This window comes from Hemitrygon akajei, chromosome 22 (genome assembly GCF_048418815.1).
Source record: "Hemitrygon akajei chromosome 22, sHemAka1.3, whole genome shotgun sequence".
Taxonomy (NCBI): Eukaryota; Metazoa; Chordata; class Chondrichthyes; order Myliobatiformes; family Dasyatidae; genus Hemitrygon; species Hemitrygon akajei.
This window is the reverse complement of record NC_133145.1, coordinates 24,503,293-24,522,124: the sequence shown is the minus strand read 5'-3', so window position 1 is coordinate 24,522,124 and position 18,832 is coordinate 24,503,293. Positions and strand designations below refer to the sequence as shown.

The following is an 18,832-nucleotide window of genomic DNA, read 5'->3' as shown; positions in this document are numbered from 1 at the left end:
ATTTATCCCCATTCAGATGTTCCTCTTGAGAGCAAAAGCAAAATATCTTGCAAATACTGATGCTCAGAGATAGAAGGCTATGTGGCAGAGAAGGGTTAGATTAGTTTTTTGAGTAGGTTAAAAGGCTGGCACAACATTATGGGCTGTAGGGTCTGTGCTGTGCTCTACTATTCCATGTTTGATGTTCTGAACCCCAAGAGGGTACTGACAACAGTCCAATCTTTCCTCAGAGGATTCTTTGTTCCAGTTTCATTTTCTTTTTTGCATAAACTGCACTCTTCCTTGTTGAGGGAAAATATCCAGGTGTTCATTTAATGGCCAAACATTTTAATTCTGATTCCCATTCCTGTTCCAATATGTCAGTTCATGGCCTCCTCTTGTGTCAATTTGAGTCCACTCTCAGAGTGGAGGAGCAACACCTTATCTTCTGTCTGGGTGGCCTCCAACCTGATAGCATGAATATCGATCTCTCCTTATGGTAAAAAAAATTCCTTCCCTCTCCCTTCTTCCTCTATTCTCTACTCTGACTTTTTACTTCTTCTCACCCGTCTATCATTTCTCCCTAGGTCCCCTTCTTCTTCCCTTTCTCCTATGGTCCACTCTCCTCTCCAACCAGATTCCTTCTTCTCCAGCCCTTGGCCTTTCCCACTCACCTGGCTTCACCGATCACCTTCCAGCTACCTTCCTTCCTTCCTTCCCCCCCCCTCCATCCCAACCACTTTTTACTCTGGCATCTTCCCCCTTCCTTCTCAGTCCTGAAGAAGGGTCTTGGTCCAAAACATCGACTGTTTATTCATTTCCATAGATGCTGCCTGACCTACCAAGTTCCTCCAGCAGTTTCTGGGTGTTGCTGTTTGTTTATATAGTGCATCATATGCTGCCAGTATTTCTGATTGTCAGTTTAAGAACCTGCACCAAAATTCTTCCCCAAGCCTATGTGGAATCGTGAATTGTTTGAACTGCCCCTGTATGCCTGGTGCAGCCAAGAGTCCAACTGTGGCACGCACATCGCACTTGGGCATTTACTTCTTGTCTGCTTTTGCCACCTGATTACTGCAAGTAATTAACTTCAATGAGCTCAAATGTGAGGGAAGAAAATATAAAACTCCCTCTGTGTTATGTTTATGTTGTATAATTACTGTGTAATCTTTGCCCAGTTGTTCCATGCCACTTTTCTCACTGGATAAATTGTCTGGTTTAAATTATGCTGCTGTTTACAACTGTTTCTTGAAAAAGAAGGTGTGGGCCATATGCAATCTGTGTTTATCTTGCTGAGAAGTCTTTGAGTCGTTTTACAGTTAAGTTGCACAAAGAAATGATTAAGGTAGGAAGACAATACAGTCAAATTTTAATTACAGCATTGGACAGAGAGAAGATAAAGAGAACATTTCAATCCAATTAGTAATGCATTGTGGGTAGCAGGGAGAGCTAGTGTGATGAGAAGAATCTCGTTTACCTCCTCTACATTCGTGAGATCCGTCGTAAATTGGGAGACCACTTCATTGAGCACCTCTGCATCATCCGCCAAAAGCAAGACTTCCCGGAGGCCAAACATTTTAATTCCCAGTCCCATTCCCATTCCCATTCCTTCATGTTGGGCCATGGACTCCTCTTGTGCCAAGGTGAGGCCACCCCCCAGGGTGGAGGAACAACGCATTGTATTCTGTCTGAGTACCCTCCAAACTGATGGCATGAATTTTGATTTCTCCTTCCTGTGAACAAATGTCTCCACCACCCCCCACCTTCCTCTATTCCCCACTCCTAACCTTTCACTTCTTCTCACCTGCCTGTTACTTCCCCCTGAGTCCCCTCCTCCTTCCCGTTCTCCTATTGTCCACTCTCCTCTCCTATCAGATTCCTTCTCCTCCAACCTTTGACCTTCCTACCCACCTGGCTTCACCTATCACTTTCTATCTAGCCTCCTTCCCCTCCCCCCACCTTTTTATTCTGACACCTTCTTAGTCCTGAAATAGGGTCTCAACCTGAATTGTTGACTGTTTATTCATTTCCATAGATGCTGCCATTGCTATTAGGTAGGACAGGTGTAGAAACAAAGGCTCAATGTTGAGAATCTGGAGTCACTGCTTTCTATTTTTGATGTGGAAGATGTCTGTAGTATGAGTACTGTTATTTCTGGAACATATCTCATGTGGCACCATATTGGTGAACATTCACTGGAATTATTCGAAGCTGGTTTCAATCAGCACTCATTTTGAATGACAATGCTTGAGTTTAACTTACCCTGTTAATCCTGAGAAACTGCAAAAATAACCCCAATTCCTATCGCTCTACATCCCCTAATTATTATAAGAATAGGGATAATAAATGTCGTTAAACATTTGCAATTTAATTTCTGTTTGGTTTTGAGATCTGCAAGTGCTTGGTGAGTTCTGTATTCATTTATGTTGCAGAGTGTTGCATGTTGTGACACAATTTATTCATCAATGTCTTGCTAACTTTAAGGTTTTTGCAATGAATGGGTGCATAGGCTAGCATTCCACAAAAATATAATATGACTGGTGGATGAGCAGAGGACGTGGAAGGGTCACAAGGACGTGCTATATTCACCCAGAGGGTTCGTGGAGAAATTCCTCTACCCTCTATCAAAATTGAAAATGAAAGGATTCTACTTCTCAGCTTCCATCTGGGATGTGATCTAAGGTGACTAATTCAGTGTGTATTAGGCATTATGCTTTCATTTGATGGCAGTCTCCTGTGCCAGCTGTGTTTGAACAACCAAACCAAACCAGGGAAACAGTACCTGTCGTCCAGCGATAATGTTGATGACTTCACCAAACAGATATCGCATGTGTACAGCAAACAGACAGTGAACCCAGGAACATCTGGACAGCAAAAATGCATATATCAGGATGCTCTTTACCGACTACAGGCTGGCATTCAATACCATCATCCCCTCAGAACTAATCAATAAATTTCAAGACCTTGGCCTCAATACCACCTTGTGCAATTGGATCGTCGATTTCCTCATTTGTGGTTCAGATTGACAACAACATCTCCTGTACAATCTCCATCAGCACAGGTGCACCACAAAACTGTGTGCTTAGCCTCCTGCTCTGATGGCTTTACACTTATGACTGTGTGGATAAGCACAGCTCCAATGCCATAGTCAAGTTTGCTGATGACACCACTATTGTAGGCCGAACCAAAGATGGTGACAAATCAGCACATAGGAGGGAGATTGAAAATCTGACTGAGTGGTTCCATAACAACAACTTCTTACTCATTGTGAGCAAGAACAAGGAGTAGATTATTGACTTCAGAACGAAGAAACCAGAAGCCCAACAGCCGGTCCTCATTAGGGGATCAAAGGTTGAAAGGGTCAGAACTATCCTGGGCCTAGCATGCAAGTGTAATTATGAAGAAAGCACCACAGCACCTGTACTTCCTTAGGAGTTTGCAAAGATTTGGCCTGATGTCTAAAACTTTGACAAAGCTGTATGGATGTGTATTAGAGAGTGTATTGACTGTCTTCATCACAGCCTGATATGGAAACACCAATGCCCTTGAACAAGAAATCAAAGGTTTCAAACGTTTCAAAGGTACATTTAATGTCAGAGAAATGTATACAATATACATCCTGAAATGCTTTTTCTTCACAACCATCCACGAAAACAGAGGAGTGCCCCAAAGAATGAATGACAGTTAAATGTTAGAACCCCAAAGTCCCCCCCCAGCTCCCCTCCCTCCTGCGCATAAGCGGCAGCAAACAACGATCTCCCCTCCCCCAACCAGCAAAAAAAGAGCATCGGCACCCGCCATCGAGCACTCAAGTGTGCAGCAAAAGCAACAGCGAAGACACAGACTTGCAGTACTCCAAAGACTATGTGTTCACCTCGTATATGACATACCACGGATTTTCTCTGTCTCTCTAATAAGAGAGAAAGAGACGTCTCTGTTTCACAGCGAGAGGGGAGCCATAACAAACAACTCGCTGGTTTTCGATGTTAAAAGTCCATTGCGTCGTTCTTCCCGAGCTTTGTGCTTAAAGATCTCAGGTCTCTGGTCACACAGCCAAAGATCTTCCAGCTCCCACGACATACTGGTCCAGGACACTGACCTTCGATCCGCCCATCTCCAGAGCCCCGAGATCCTAGGCTTCCAAAGGTCCTAGAATCCTTAGGCCGAGCCCTTGGCATGTCAGATAACAGCCAGTCGTGACACCTCGAGAGCAGGTCCCATTCCCGCAAAGACCGAAGTCAGCATGTAACTCCAGGTCAGGGTCTTCAAAAGAACTCTGAAAGGGAAAGTTAGAGATATTAAGGATGGAAATAGAGCTACTTCCAAGGATGCAAGCAAAGGAGTTGCCGTTTAGTGCCATCTTGACTAAGCTCCGCCCTTACACAAAGTTGTGGTTATGGACCAGTCCATCATGGGTAAAGCCTTCTACACCATTGAGCACATCTGCAGGAAATGTTATTGCAGGAAAGCAGCATCCATCATCAAGGACTCTCAGCACCCAGGTCATGCTCTCTTCTCACTGCTGCTATCAGGAAGAAAGGACAGGAGCCTCAGGACTCATACTACCAGGTTCAGGAACAGTTATTACCCCTAAATCATCAGGTTCTTTAAACAAAGGGGATCACTTCACTCAACGTCACTTGCCCTATCATTGAAATGTTCCCATAACCTATGGACTCACTTTCAAGGGCTCTTCATCTCATTTTTCACTATTTATTGCTTATTATTATTAATTTATTTATTTTTGTGTTTGCACGGTTTGTTGTATTTTGCACACTGGTTGAATGCACAGTTGGTGTGGTCTTTCACTGATATTATTATGGTTTTTATTCTATTATGTATTTATTGAGTATGCCCACAAGAATCTGACTCTCAGGGTTGTATATAGTGACATACATGTACTTTGAACTTTGAAAGCTACGTTGCTACACTAAATGTGGTGAAGGTGTGTATTAGCACGATAACACAACACTTGTAATGCCTGGTTTGCTCCTTGGGAAGTAGCCAGTATTTGAGGGGTTAGAGTTAGAGTTCATGCAGGTCTGCTGCATGTTTCCTGATCTCAGTTTCATGAAGAGTCAGCCTTTCCACCAATATTTTGATGAGGAACAGAAGAGGAAGAAATAGGAGGATATGCAGAGGTAGTCAAAACATCTTCTTTCCGTGTTGCTGTGAGGAACAAATCCAATTGCAATCTGCAACTGCGTCATGAATTCCCCACTTCTCCATTACTCATAATGCAAATCAAACATCTTTAAATAAAATTAATGTTGTCTGATCACGTTTATACTTTCCCAGTAAGTCTCACAGAGCTGGTCAAAGGTTGTTAAGTCTGACTGGATGTCTCTATGGAGGACATCTCAAGCTGTTATGCATCTAGGAGCCTCAGTTCCGAAGTGAACCACCTTGGAACTGAGCAGTTGCAGTCTAGCCATCAGTACAACTATTGACAAGACTGCAGGATGAAAGGATGTATGCCATAATCTTAGAACATAGAACAGTACAGGCCTTTCAGCCCACAATGTTGTGCCAGTCCTTTAACCTACTCCACAATCAATCTAACCCTTCCCTCCCCCATGGCCCTCCATTTTTCTTTCATCCATATGCCTATCAAAGAGTCTCATAAATGTCCCTAATATATCTGACTCTACCACCACCCTTGGCAGTGTGTTCCACACACCATCATCTTAAAATGTGCCCACTTGTGTTAGCTATTTCCGCCCTGGGATAAATCTCTGGCTGCTCACTTTACCCATGCCTCCTATCATCCTGTACACCTCCATCAAGACACCTCTCATCCTACTTTACAAAGAGAAAAGCCCCAGCTCGTTCAGCCTACCCTCCTAAAACAGGCCTTCTAGCCTAGAAATCATTCCGAGGCTTATGAAAAATTAGTCTTATGAGGTGTTACCCCATGGAGCCACTGTTCACTGTCTGGGTAGCAACTTAGTAGTCCTTTGGAGGTAGGATTGCTTGATTATCTTTGACACCCTGATTCCCTTTGCACAGTGTCAACTTTAGCGGTGAATCATCAGCATGTAGTTCCCAGTGCAGTACTTGGGTGATGATTAATTATTGTATAACCTGTGAAAAAGATTCTCTGGCTGTAATTTTTTTAATGTTTCTTTGATCAGGTTCACTTTCTGATAAGGCTAGCACAAAACTTTACAGTACAGGCAACCTGGGTTCAATTCCCGCTGCTGTCTATAAGGAGTTTGCAAGTTCTCTCTGTGACCACGTGGGTTTCTTCCGGGTGCTCCGGTTTCCTCCCGCAGTCCAAAGCCGTACCGTTTGGTAGGATAATCAGTCATTGTAAATTGTCCCCTGATTAAGCTGGGGTTGAATCAGGTGTTGCTGGACAGCACAGCTTGAAGGGCCAGAGCTATTCCGCTCTGTATCTTGATCAATAAATACGTGCTGGAATGGTAGGCTTCAGGCTCACAGCGAAGTCTTGGATTTTATCAGCCTTTTCAGAAGTGTCTCCACTGCACCAAACATTTTACTTATCCATGGCTCCTGATCAGGCAGTGAGTTAGATTATTATTGTCACACGTGCCAACGTACAGTGAAAAAGATTAGTTTGCATACCTCCAGGGGGATCAATCCATGTATAAGTACAACAAGGCATTGAGAAGAAAACAGAATGCAGAATGGATTGTAGCAGCTTCAGAGAAAGTACATTCAGGTAAACAGTTAAAGTAGGAGGACCACAACAGAGAACATGAGATCAAAAGTTCATCTTTAGTGTTTGAGCGGTCCATTGAGCAATACACTCTTATGTCTTATGACGAGCAGACGCCAACTATATATTCTGTGTCACGTCAGTACCTGAGCCCACGGCTACAAGTGTCAAACTGAGTTTATAGATCATCTGAGCCCAGTCCTTTTTCTGTTCTTTCATTATCTGACCAGTTTACGTTTTCTGGTTATTTAACACAGAGATACTGTAAAGAACAGTTTTGTTTAGATTAGATTAGATTAGATTAGCTTTATTTGACAGGTATACATATACGTGCTTCCAGCATCAACATAGCATGCCCACCACTTGCTAACCCTAACCTGTATATTTTTGGAATGCAGGAGGAACTCCATGCTGTCATGGGAAGAATATACCATCTCCTTCCAGACAGCAGTGTGAATTGAACCTCTATCTTCCAATTGCTGGCACTGTAAAGTGGTGCAGCAACCATAATGATACCGTGCCATTTAAATCAAATGCTGCTTGCATATCAGAAAAGTGTGCAGATAGTGCAGGACGGTACGGTGGTGTAGCAGCTAGTGTAACCCTATTACAGTGCTAGTCACCCATGTTCATTTCCCGCTGCTCTCTGTAAGGAGCTTGTACTTTCTGCCCATGACCATATGGGTCTTCTCTGGGTGTTCCAGTTCTCTTCCAAATCCCAAAGATGTACGAGTTAGTAGGTTAATTGGTCACGTGGGTGTAATCGGGCAGCATGGGCTCATTGGGTTGGTAGGGCCTGTTACACTGTTGTATGTCTAAGTAAATAGCATAAAGATGTATCCGGGAGATTTCCATAATCATTTGTGCTGTCTTAGTCACAGTGCGAAAATGCCCATCACAATACTGACCAGCGAGCACTGTTTCTTCATGGAGCTTTTCATTGAGCTCCGATGTCTCTGGTGGTGTGAGACCTTGCCCTACATGTGAAAGGACACCTATAATGAGGCATTGTGCAGTCTGTTGAGGGGATGTGACTATCATCGTTGCGTAGTTGGCACTGTGTAAAAGTTGCATCAGCTTCGTAACAGCACTGGGTATGTGAAGAAAGAGTGGAACACGTGAATGGTTGGCTTGAGTTCTGGTTCATGGAAGTTGTCAGTGGGTGAGTGACTGAGATCAGGTGAATTGAAGAGCCTCTGCATTATTCAGTGATATACACCTTTGGAGTATACACTCCTAACTGACCAATCACCAGGGTCAATTAATTTCTTGCAGCAGCTTGCATCCAGGCTATGACTGGCATAACTGTTTGCTCTCAATAACTTCACATTGATAGCTTGAAGGATCTCCTTCTCCAAAAGAGTAAGGAAGTACCTCCTTCACGATGATTCCAGGATGGAGTCCAAAAATTGAGAAACATGTTCTCTCTCGGGCTACATCTTCACTGCAATCATGCTCAGAAAGGACTCACTTTCTGCATGACTGTCAATACTGACTTCAGCCACAATAGCTCTCTCTTTAAAAAAAGACAAACTAGCTTAAAATGTTATGAATCACTCATGTAAGAGGTCTTCACTGATGCAGTCAACCTGATAACATTGCAGTTAAAACTAGTTATTGGGAGATCAAGAGTTCATCTTTAGCAGTTAATGGTCAGTTCAGAAGTCTGCTTTCATATCTCTTAAGATGGGTAGATCCCAATTCTAAAACTAGCTTGGTTAACAAGAACAATCTATGCCATCAATCAGCAGGGCCACTGAAACAAACCAAGTAACCTGCTTTGCAATCAAATAATGTATGTTAATTGTCCGTCTCAATCCCCTCTCCTACTTTTATATGATATCCTATTTATGGACCATAATTGCAGAGCCACTTTTGAAGTTATTACACAGAGGCAGTGAAAAATCCTTGTAAAAAAGAAATATACCAATAACAGACCACTCCTAGGGTATTATATCTGCATTTAGGGCTGTACATCAAGATTTGATGTATTTGGGTGCACAAGAGTAAGTACAGAAAATGTTTATACAGTATATCAGAAATCTCAAGGTTATGGTTTAGAAGAAAGTTGCTCATATATCAAAAATGCCAGGGTTATGGTTTATAGGAGTGTCTTACCTTTAATACAAATCCTGACTCAAAGTAAAAGTTAGGAGAAACATATTTTTGTGTCTGGCCAAAAAATGTATTCATATTAATGCAATAATTGCATTCAATATTGGTTTGCTTTCTGGATATTTACACAAACCATGGGGGAAATCGACTTAAATCATTATTAATCGTACTGATTCTACTCTGTTTAAATTTAATCCAATATGAATTAATTTGTATAAAATAATTCAAATTGTTTAGTTTGGGTTGAGTTCAAATTAAATTAAAAATGTAGTTTGATACTTTAATTAAATCTGATCCACTGAGGTTTATTTTGTATAGATGAGCTAACCTAACAAACTGCTTTATTGGCAGGGAGTTTAAAAACTTCAGTCTACAATGCCTTCTCCTTGCAAGCATAGCGTGTGTGCACGTCTGTTTCTTATTAATTTTTTTTCAGAACAGACGAAAAGACCAATATGTAATGCCATAGATAATTACACAACATAGGACTGGCTTTGGCATTTACATTTTTGTGGACTACATCATGAATCGACACAACATGCCTAATGGTTTTTGGAATCTGCTAGATTTTAACAGCTCTTACTTAACATGATATTCTTTGAAATATTTATTATCGCTGAATAATACATCTCAAATATACAAGTCAAATCTTTTGAATTATATCATCTGAATGCTTAGGTAAAAAGTATTATAAATCACTGATATCACTGGCAATGCAGAATAAAATGTCTGCCATTAGACACGTGCAGCTTTTGTGGAATGCTAAAATTACAAATATATTTAAAGTAACTTCATTACGTAAGCTTGTAATTTTGATTTTTTTTCTCCTGATCTCCAGAACTTCCTATATCTTAATGAAAAGGCACAGAAGACAAAAGAACAGCTGGTGAAAAACAACAGCACTGCTCACTATAGTCATATATCTTTACCTTTACTGAGGAGTAAATAAATACTATATATTATGATAATGCTCAGCTTTTCCACTGCAGTGTTAGCTTGTACCTTCTTGTAGCCTTTGTTCCTTGTTCCTAAAATGGACTCTGATATAATTAACACCACTATAGCAGGGAGATGATATTTAGTCCCACTCTTCAGCTCTTCAAGAACAACTAAGGCCAAATTCAAAGCTTCATCCAGTAGAGCCTCTCTCCAAAACAGCTGCCATTTGTGACTGCTGCTACTTTAGATTCCAGGACTTGTTCAAAATTTCATTTCTGTACACAGAACAGACCAATTGTCCATCCCAAATGGCTTCATGGCAAGTTGAAACAAAACTAAAAATAAGCTATCTTATCCTTGTCATCGCCCTCTTGTGCTTAATACTTTGGCCCATGAGTCCAAACTCATTGTACATTAAACTTTCCACCAATCTCCAGCTGATCATCACTCTGACTCTCCCCCACCCCCTGCCCAAGTCCCGAAACATCCAATCCCTGTCCCTCCTTCCTACACGCAAATATTTCAATAGTGGATATCGGAGAATTTCCTCTTTATCAGCCTGGTCTGGGTACAATTCCAGTTGCCTCAAGGGTCCATGTTTTTTGTGACAACTTACACACACATCCTGGCCTTCCATTTTATCTCCAATCTTTGTCCCTTCTCTTTTAATACTAAAAATGTTTTTCATCACCTTTGTTCATTGGCATTTCTAATTGTCACATTGTAGTAGCAGTGGTCTGTGGTGTTGTGGCACAGCTGCTGAGACTGCTCTCAACAATAGGTAATCTGTGAACATATGAACTTATTTCAAGTTCCAGCAGCAGAGAAAATAATCACCTTTTGTTGCCACCATGCAGAGGAAAATCTATGTTTCCAGCACACGAGTGAATGAGCTATTTCCAACATTTATGGCATTGCTCATTGATCCAAAATACATCTATTGTTAGTCATGAACAACTGACCTAGCTTTTATACTGCTATGCGCTCTACGGTTAGATCATTTAACAAACGCCTTCTGACTAGGTCCCATTCTGCCATTGGGAACCCAATAGATCAGTCCCCTTTAATTTATCTAAATATTGTACTTCCTCCAGAACTAACCCCTCCCAAATTATCACCTATTCCCCCGCCAAATAACTTGCACTCAATCACACTTGTCACATTAAACATTTGACTGGAGCCCTCAAAATTCCCCACCACCCGCAGATGATTCACTACTTCCACTCAATTCCATGCCTGACCCAACCAACCATCAGCAATTGATTACCTGACAAAATTAACTCCTTGCATTTGGTAAATCCTTTTAAATTGTAGAATTGATTCATTTCTGCTCCACAACTCCCATGTCAAACACACACACACACACACACACACACACACACACACACACACACACACACACACACACACACACACACACACACACACACACACACACACACACACACACACACACACACACACACACACACACACACACACACACACACACACACACACAGAGTAATGTTCTGCTTTTATTTCATCCTGCACATGGAAAAACCACACGGAATTCTCGATGAGTCTTAAGGATATACTGTGAATGAGAATCGAATAGAACTTTATTGTCATTGCTCAAGACAAAGAGATTGTGCTGCTACTCCAGTCCCATATTTACATGCAACAAGTGACTTTGGTAGTCCATAACGCACAAAGACCATTGGCAAGCCAGGGTGTAGTATTATTCAGCTGCACAACAGCCTTGAGGAAGAAGCTCTTTTTCAGTTTTAATGTCTTGGCGAAGATATTTCTATATTTCCTACCAGATGGCAGGAGATTGAACAGACAGTGTCCGGGATGGCATGAGTATTTAATGATGTCACAAGTGTACTGGTAACGTAGGTAACAAATTCACGTTATAGATTGTCTCCAGCTCTAGTAGTTGAGTTCCTATGATGTGAAGAAGCATCCCAATTACCCATTGGAGTGCTTTGAGATCAGGCATGCTGCAGCTAGAGTACCACACAGTCATTTTGTACAGGATGTCAGTATGCTCCCTATCGTATATTGATAAAAGTTGGCCAGTATTTTGGGGGCAGGTTAGCTTTCCTTAAGCACTTCAGGTAGTATAGAAGAAAATAATTCTCATAAACTTATTTGAAAATTCCTTTAGCATAGCCCATTTGTAGTATGTTAGGGTGTACTGTGATTAAATTATAGTTGAAAGGCTAATTTGCATTCTCAAAGTGTTCATCCATTTTCTGTTCAAAATATTATTGATTTTACTGTCTTTCTCCTGGTGTCCATTTCTGCTGTAAAATGCAGTCATTACAGATATTACAACATTACTCGCATTCTTCATATTAATTGTAGTCCCACACTGGCAGCAGCTACTATCACAGATTAACTCTCTCTTCTGGCTCAGCTTCAGGCCTTCCTTGGCTCCTGTCCAGTGCCGACTGTATGTTATTGAAATTATGACAATTTCTTTTACATAGGTCACTGGGAAGCACGGCAATTGTTAATGAAGTAAAATAAGCAGGCTTTTCTCAGTTCTGATGTGCTAGACCAGTTATAATCATGGGCTTTGATACTTTATGCAGAATAATCAAAATTTCACAACATCAACAGTTGTCCAAGAGTTGCACAGAATCTCCAGAAACCATTTTCTCAAATGAACCTAACTTTCTACAATTAAAGCTATGTTTACATATTAGTGAAAGAAGAATCAGGAATTTGATTTCAAATGGAAGGCCATTAAACTCTGGTTTCCTTCTTGACTGCTTCACCTGCAATGCATTTCCAGCATTTACTATTTCTGTTTTAGATTGCCAGTATCTGGAGTTTGTTGCATTTTTTGTGTGTCCACGTTAATTACTTTTAGCACCAAAGCACAGATGCAGGATCTAGTTAGTGCAATAGTTTAGACAATTGTGCACTGTACACTATCCATCCAACTCTGTTGACATCAGAATCTACTCTCCTGGTTTGCAGTGGCATTCTGTATGAGTTTAGAGTGCCCATCCCCAATCCCTTGCAGTCATCTCTTATTGGCATTAGATTGTCAGTCTTTATCACAGATCACAGGATCCACAGTCCGGGACAGTGTGTGAAACAATCTAACTTTGAAAAAGTGTAAGGAACCATATTACATCTTGAATTACATACTTTTCCAGATCTTAAGCAGTTGACACAGAAATGCTATCCAATTTGTGACAAAATATTTCACAAATGATTTAATCCTTATAACATTAAAATTGACCCTATGGTGTGGTTTATTTCATGTTGGCTTTAGTTCCATATTAGTAATTTTTCACATATATCATTGTCATGCCATTCATATACTTCATGAAGAATAGGTCTTTAAGAATAGGTCATAACAAATTTTTTATTCCTTGTCCAATTTTTAAACAATTTTTACCCCTTTTCTCAAAGCTGGTGACTCATGTATTGGGTATAATTCCTCAGCTTGAGTGACCTTATATTTTCAAAACAAGTGACAATTATTCATAGTTGAGTCTAGACTGTGAATGTTGGCATGCTGCATAATTGTGTAGAAAGAGCCAATGTAGAACAGCCCAATCTTGGCATTATATGGACTGCTTTATGACAGAATAGTATGTTGGAAACCTCCTACCAATATTCATTGAACTTAGGTATCAGTCCTTCATTATTAACCCAAATGAGATCAAACTTGGGCTTTTCTGGTTTAATATATGTAACCTTTGAGATGATCTGCTTGTTTGCCCAGTCCCTTGTCTTGCCAGAGCCATTTGTAGCATATTTTTTATAGTTTCATACTGTTTCCTGTCCATTTACAAAGATTTAAGAACATAAACCAAAAGTAGGAGCAGAATTAGTCTATTTGGCCCATTGCGTCTGCTCCACCGTCATGGCTGATTTATTATCCCTCTCAACCCAATTCTCCTGCTTTCTCCCTATAACCTTTGACACCCCGACCAATCAAGAATCTGTCAACCTCTGCTTTAAATATACTAAATGACTTGGCCTCCACAGTCATCCATTGCAATAAATTCTACAGATTCACCACCATCTCAGTAAAGAAATCCCTCCACATCTCTGTTCTAAATGAATATCCCTCCATTTTGAGGCTCTGCCCTCTGTCCTAGACTCATCCCCTATAGTCCACATCCACTCTATCTGGGCCTTTCAATAATTGATAAGTTCAAATGAGATTCTTCCCTCCCCCCATTCTTCTCAACTCCAGCAAGTATAGGCACCGAGCCATCAAACACTCTTCATATGTTAACCCTTTCATTTCTGGAATCATTCTCATGAGCCTCATCTGGGCCTTTTCCAATGCTAGCATATCTTTTATTAAATAAGCAGCCCAAAACCGCTCACTAAGAAAAGATTAACACTACTCCAAATGTGGTCTGACTAATGCCTTATAAAAACTCAGCATTACATCCTTGCTCTTATATTTTAACTTTCTCAAAATGTATGTTCACATTGCTTTTCCCTTCCTCAGCACCAACTCAACCTGCAAGATAACCTATGGGGAATCCTGCACAAGGACTTCCAAATCCCTTTGGACCTCTGATTTTCTTTTAATTTTCTCCATGTTTAGAAAATAGTCTACACCTGTATTCCTTCTTTGGAAGTGCATGACCATACACTTCCCTAAACGATATTCCATCTGCTACTACTTTTTTCATTCTCCCAATCTGTCTTAAGTCCTTCTGCTGTCTCCCTACTTCGCCAACACTACCTGTCCCTCCACCTATCTTTGTATTGTCTACCAACTTGGCCACAAGGCCATCAATTCCATCACCCACATCATTGACATATAATGTGAAAAGAAGCTGTCCCAATAACTAGCCCTGCAGAACACCATCAGTCACCAGCAGCCAAACAGAAAATGAACCTTTCATTCCCACTCTTTTGCCTCCTGCTAGTATCTTTCCTGTAATACCATGGGCTCTTATCTTGACAAAGGCCTTCTGAAAATCCAAGTAAACAACATGCACTGACTCTCCTTTGTCTATCCTGCCTGTTATTTCCTCAAAGAATTCCAACAGATCTGTCAGGCAAGATTTCCCCTTAATGAAGTCATGCGGACTTCGGCCTGTTTTATTATGTGTCTACTAATACTCCAAAACCTCATCTCTAATAATGGACTTAAGCAATTCCCAATCACTGAGATCAGGCTAACTGGTCTATAACTTCCTTTCTTCTGTTTCCATCCCTTCTTAAAAACTAGAGTGACATTTACAATTTCTCAGTTCTCTGAAACCGTTCCAGAATCTAATCATTCTTGAAAGATCATTTCTAATCCCTCCACAATCACTTCATCTACATCGTTCAAATGGTTACACCAGATAGTATAGTCCATCTGGTCCGGGTGACTTAACTATCTTCAGACCTTTCAGCTTCCCAAGCATCTTCTCCATAGTAATAGAAACGACACTCACTTCTGCCCCCTGACACACTCAAATTTCTGGCATACTGCTCAGGCTCAACTACAAGTTGATCTAAAAAGACCATCTTGTAAGCATTCTGTAAGTTACCTCTCTTGGAATCCAGAACCAACCTGATTTCCCCAATATTGAAATCTTGCATATTGTAATCCCCCATGACTATCGTGACATTGCCCTTATTACAAGCCTTTGCTGTCTCCTGTTATAATTTGTAACCCATATCTTGGCTACTATTTGGAGGCCTGTATATAACTCCCATCAGGGTCTTTTCTTTTCCATCTTTGCAGTTTCTTAATTCTACCCACAGGGATTTAACATCTTCTGAATCTATGTCACCTCTTTCTAAGGATTTGATTTAATTTTTTTACCAACAGAGCCTCCATACCCACTCTGCCTACCTTCCTGTCCTTTTGATACAAAGTGTGTTCTTGGATGTTAAGCTCCCAACTATGATCTTCAGTGGTGCCCATGTCATTCCTGCTTATCTCCAGCTGTGCTACAATATCATCTGCTGATACACTGCATGCATTCAAATATAACACTTTCATCGCCTTTTTGATTTTGTCCTCATATCGTACTTCACCTCATCCCACTCACTGTAATTTTGTCGTAATCATCTGCCTGTCCTTCCTCACAGTCTCACCACATATTGCTTCTACTTGTCCACCAACTGCCCCATCAGTGGGACTGAGAGTTATCTAGACATTACTACCTTGGAGGTCCTGCTCTTCCACCTCGGCCATAACTCCCTGCACAGGACCTCTTCCCCCTCTCTACTCGAGTCATTGATACCAAATGTGCACCATAGCCTCTGGCCGCTCACTCTCCCTCGTGAGAATATTCGGCAGCCACTCTAACCCTAGTACCTGGGGTAATTTAGTGGTGCTTCACAGACATTTAGTGGAAGCAGAAAAGAATAATCCATCATTAGTCAAAAACCATCACACTGATCATGACCTGAGGCAAGGGACACTTTAATTCAGGGGTTCCCAACCCTTTCTTTATGCCTTGGACCCTTACCATTAACTGAGGGGTCTGTGGATCCCAGGTAGGGAACCCCTGCTTTAATAGAAGAATGTGTTTACTTTAGTGAAGTATTTCCTTCCATCATCCAGCAGCCCAATATCCACATATTCTGGGTTCCTCACGCTGACGGGATATATGTCCAGTGTCTTCATCACAAGATCTTATTACTCCTACATATTCTACCGCTGGTTATCAGACATCTCCAAAGCACGTCGTCATGTTTTGCTTTTCTCCACAGCTTGGGAAGTTTAAAGTCGCTACATCTACTGTCTTTCGAGTGACCTTTTACCCACTTATTCCTCATTTGCCTCAGGACATAAACGGGCGGGTGTTCAACCCATTGACTCAATGCTGGTTCCCAAAAGCAATCCTATTATTCTCCGTGTATATCCCCCAAAACCTACTCTTTCGCATACCCAAAAACTCCCACCACCACCCCTAGCCCCCGTTGGGCGGGGGGGGGGGGGGGGAACCCATGGCGTTGCAGACTGCACACCGACCGAAGTCGGGGTTATTTGCCGACAACATTATTGTACTCCGACACCGCTGATACTGCTCATCTTTAATCTTAAATATGTAATAACGGCATCAAAAATAATTTTAACGCACGTAACTTGTAATACTACTAAGACCAACCCGGGATGATCGTATAATTTGTGGTTCTGGGACAATCCTCCAGCATTATTTTCGAGCTGAGCATAGGGAAGGATTTACATTTTGACCCCGCCCTCTTCTCCCCAGCTGTATATATGGTCGTGCATCTGCGTTATCAGGAAATACAAAGTCTTTGGGGTTGAAGGGAAGATGATTTATGAATCTTGTTTGTTTCAATCTTAATGAAAAGCCCAAATATATTGTTGGTAGCATTTGCCAGTGGCGACTGCTCAGACAGTGGACAGATCCAAGGGGTGATATTCACAAGGGTTGACCTCTGCCAATCTAATTTCGGCGGTGAACTCCCTTGCTGAACGGCAGGAAACCCTGGGAAAACTGCCGCAGCGCTAAAATATAGCGAGATCAGTTCGTTTAGCTGGTCCCCAACCAACGACTTGCCAAGCTATCATCAGTTCTGCAAACTTTACTCCTAACCAACATCCAGCATTTCACACTCTTCCAAAGCCAAAGATTCATTTCCCAGAAGCACGGGTTGTATTGCGGAGCTCACGTTTAAATTAGAGCAAGAACTCAAATTCCACACCCCCCCCCCCTCCCCCGGGCAATTTGGGCAATTGTCAGCTGGGCCGTTGACCTTAACAGTATGCAGATAATCCACGACCTCCTTCGAAACCAAAGCAGTGTGTGTACGAAGCGATGTAAACCATTCAGCAAAGCAGACCCTTTCCAGGGAACCTCACTTTACCCCCGGTTACCATTTCGGACCCTTAGACTGAATCAGCGCGCATTGAAAACTCTGTACGTTACTAGTCGTGTAAAGTTCGTCTTTGCGTTAGGTTCTAATCATAAAATCTACACAAACACTCTGTATAGTGTACATGTATATTTAATCTTAAATGTGAACCCCAGAGTTTTAATCGTGCTGCTTCAGCGTAGGCAATTCTGAAAACAAACCGTCGGGCAGCGCCCCGTTTACGGACCTTTCTCGCAGGCTTTCATTGGTCTTGTCACCTCACACCCTGGGCATTGTGTGTGGCTGACAGTCCGCAGTGATGGACGAGGTGTCAATTGTCGCTGGCGGAAACAATGCCGCGGAGTGGGAGAATCTCGCAGCATCCACCTCGCCCTGTCGCCTCTTGGGATCTCAATGAGAAGCCAGGGCGACAACGGCTCGGACCGATCCCAGTTGCTCTAACCCAGCACACAGGGGCCAGGGCCCGGGTTGGGAAAAGCGAGGCAGCCGCTAAACAGAACGCCACCTTGCGTTTCAGTCCGACTAATGCTCTGCGTTAATCGAAAGCGCACCGTTCCTTACATACACCTAAATGCTGTTTAAAGGCGGCAAGTTAAAGCCTGCAGCTGACGGGAATCTGAAATAAAAACAAAGTGCTGAGAAAAATCACCAGGACATGCACCATCTGTGAGAAACCCAGTGTTAATGTTTTCAAGACCTTTATTTATGCAGTTTCCAGCTCTTTTTGGATTTTATTGCATTTTTTGAAAGTAAATCGTCCTGCGGATTACTTGATTTGCTTTTTGTATTTGTTGTGGAAATATTCCCCTTTGAAAAACATCAAAAGTTTAGTGTCAGTTCATGCCCTCTGATACGCCCGTTATTTTTGCAGCTTCTAGTTTTGCGATCGAACCGGTCGTTGCCGAGGGTGAATCCAGTCTCGCTGCTTCCTGCTTATTTTAATCATACCCCGAAAGCTGCGATGTGTTAACAGCTTCGAGTGACTCCTCGGACGCTGGGGGAGGAAAAGGTTGCTGCCTGACTCTTTCTATAGCTGTGACAACTGCTGTGAAGCTTTGGAATCAACTGTGCGAGACTGTCCGGAACCGCGGGACCGACCTCCCCTCTTCGACTTGACAAGCTGCCACGGGTATTATCCAGGATCAGATATCAGCAGCTCCAAAGTCTTGAACTGATAGTCCCCAGCGCAGGCTTGATCGGAGCCAAGAACGCTGTGGCTGTGATGATGATGCTGATGATGGTAGTAAAACCACCGTGGTAGGAGGGTCCCGGCTGATTGCACGTTAATTAGTTCGCCCCAAT

The 18,832-nt window shown here is 42.0% G+C and overlaps 1 protein-coding gene and 1 long non-coding RNA gene across 2 annotated transcripts in view; one reads left to right on the top strand and one right to left on the bottom strand.

Moving 5' to 3' along the window:
- The window catches only part of myocd (myocardin), a 654,082-nt gene that overhangs the window by 539,740 nt on the left and 95,510 nt on the right, over positions 1-18,832 (top strand). The window lies entirely within an intron of this gene.
- Positions 3,539-18,728, bottom strand: LOC140714567 (uncharacterized). Its single transcript, XR_012095914.1, has 2 exons — positions 17,757-18,728; positions 3,539-4,255 (listed from the first exon to the last, which is right to left on the bottom strand). It is a non-coding gene; the product is annotated as an uncharacterized lncRNA (long non-coding RNA).